Genomic DNA, 3,188 nt, shown 5'->3' on the forward strand with positions numbered 1-3,188 from the left:
TATTTATTTTTGTCATTGCTAATTTTTTAGGGTTTGTATTATTGAATCAAAACTTGTTTATTTAGCCATATTTTCCAACAAGTATTGCCCATCAATGACATGTCTATTACTGTTGAAACTTTGATTTGGGTTGGAAAATTAGAAGATGTAACTGCATTGTATAAGTTTTGCATGGCTGGTCCTATATATTGGGCTAATGGATCACTGGGTTTTATTTCATTCCCAGCAGCAATGTAACTAATATTGACATCAGGCAAGTAAGGACTTATGTTTGTTTGTACCCAACCATTTGCAGCTGATGGACTAGTGGCAAGGCCTTGAAGGTCATTGTTGACAACTCCAACAATGACCGATATGTCGGATCCTTTTAGGGCTTAGAGGGTTGCTTGATTTGGATCGAAAATCCTCATTTTCCCTATGCCACTTGTTTTTAATAGGGCTATTACTTCAGTTGCAGGTGGTAAATCATCGGCAATTGTTCCATAATTTACACCTATAGATTGTACAACTACAACAAATAGCACCAAGATAATAAACAAGTTAATTAACACCAAAGATAACTTTGTTTGAAGGAAATGTAAAGGTATCCAATGGAGCTGCAACAAATAGAATCAAGAGAAAAAAGTAGTTATATTTAATTAACACCAATGGTAAATTTGTTTACGGAAATGTATAGAGCTTGGTTGATATGCAAGCTCATACAAAAGTTTTCAGTGTTTAAGCACTGAAAATTGTAGCCAAAAAAAGAAAAAAAGAAAAGTGTTTGGTAGGATTGTTTGATCAAGAGTGTTTGAGGCACATTTTTCAATTTAGGATGTTTAAACACTATATATATATATATATATATATATATATATATATATATATATATATATATTTTTTTTTTTTTTTTGAGAAACAAATACACACACACACATATAAGGAGAGGGAAAGAGATTCTAACATAAAGGCACACTACAATCCCACTCAAAAGCCATTGTAACTTTTGAGATTAAATTCAGAGTAGTTTTTAGTTTTCGAGTAACATTGCTCAATAACATTGTTGTAAACATTTTGAAAATCATGAGACCTACTGATAAGACCACACACATACTTTTTCTTTTCTCTAACCTGTATGGCTCTTTTTTTTCTTTTTCTTTTTCTTAAAAATTATTTCACTACTTTAAAAACAATACACACTCATACGAAATATACAATTTTATATATATATATATATATGTGTGTGTGTGTGTGTGTGTGTATATATGTTCATATTTTAAAATATGTTATCTGAAACATGGGATTAAACACATTTTTGGCATTATAGATACTTTAGATGTGTTTTTACAAAACCTTTTATACTACAATTTTCACATCATTTTGAACAATAATTCTTGAGCACCACTACCAAATAGTTCCATAGGTTTTTTTTTTTTTTAAGAAGAAAATGTATAGGAATTTAGTGGATTAAAATCCTTTGGAGTTCTTAGGATAACGTATGTACTTTATAAAATCTTATCTAATCCTTTGGAGTTCTTAGGATAACACATGTACTTTATGAAATCTTATCTATTTGTTTTTTGCCATATGATCAATAATTTAAATAGATACAAAACCTTTGATTAAATAGTACTTAAGTTATAAAATCTAATCCTTTTATTTTAAAAAAATATGGATAAAATTGTAAGAGTTCCATAGTGGAGTTACCCTAAAACCTCTAATAAAGGATTATATATTTGTAAGTATGTACGCAATAATTAGAAGTCTACAAAAACTTGGTAAAAACCATAGTTAGTAAGGAATGTGAAAGCAGGGAGCACTGTGTTATTGTACTTTAAGAGTACTTAATAATTAGACAATAAATTACTAATATATTTAGTCATTCCTTCTTAGAAAAAAAAAATATATATATATATATATATATATAAATATATATTTTTAAGAGTCATTTAGGAAATCTAAAAGAGTTCAGCTGGTTTCTTAGATTACCTCAAGGTTGTATATTTGGCCTACGGATTTATATAATTTTTATGACCATTAATTAAAAAATACAAAATTTCCCTTCTATCATATATATGTTACATCGCAAAGAATAGAATGCAAAGTTGTATTCTAAGCCATCAAAAAGTAGTACTAATATTAGGCATGCGTAACTGTATTGTGAATGCAATACAAATAATAATACCATACAAACAACCTATCAGTCATACCTGATTTTCCTTGGCTTGTTATCAACAGCAGTAGCAATAAGGCAGCCATAACATGTTTCTTACTTAAAGCCATGGAGGAAAAGGAGAACTGGTAACAAAGTTTCATTTAAGATGTCTTTTTTTTTCTTTTTCTTTTTTTTTTTTCTTTTTTTTTGAGGAAACAATTAAGATCTCTTTGGTTACAATCTACACCCTATACCTCTCTATACATAATATATATAGTTGTATGAAATTTGATAATTATGGAAATTATTAACAATTGATTTTTTTTACTTAAATTTTGATAGGATTATAATGGAAAGTTTAAATATAGAATAAAATAGAATTGGGATAAAATTAAATATAAAATAGAATTGAAGAATAATTAAAATATAAATATTAGAACAATGACGTGTAAAATTGTGAAGTCTTAAAAGCTTATATGACAACATATTATAATGTCAACCTAAGAATCAAACATCTATAGTTTTATATTATAACAATTTGAAAGTAAAAATCGATAATTGGATAATATTTACAATTTTTCAATATTAATAATAGTCTTTTTTTGGGTCTAAATATGAAATTTGATAATTATGATAGTCATTAATAAGTTATGATGGTAGTTATTCATAATTTTTTTATATTAATTTTGAATAAAATATAATGGGAGGTTTAAATATAGAATAGGAATTAAACTCAATTAAAACATTTTATCAGAAAAGTAACGTGAAAAATTGTGATGCTTCAAAAGTTTATACAACAAAAATATTATAATGTCAACTAAAAATCATCTACAATTTAATTTGAAAGATAAAAAAGATAATTGGATAGTATTTACAATTTTTCAATGTTAATAATATACAATGGTTTTATAATAAATTTGAAAGTTACAACTTATAGTTTACAATGGGGATGAAAATTTGAATCAGAAATACCTTAATTGGAAACATTAAGAGATGCTAGTTGGACGGTAAAACTTGTGGCTAATAACATCCAGTTCTACCCAGATAAACTTAG

The sequence above is a fragment of the Quercus suber genome, unplaced genomic scaffold, assembly GCF_002906115.3.
Source record: "Quercus suber isolate HL8 unplaced genomic scaffold, Cork oak 2.0 scaffold_1020, whole genome shotgun sequence".
In the NCBI taxonomy this organism is placed as follows: Eukaryota; Viridiplantae; Streptophyta; class Magnoliopsida; order Fagales; family Fagaceae; genus Quercus; species Quercus suber.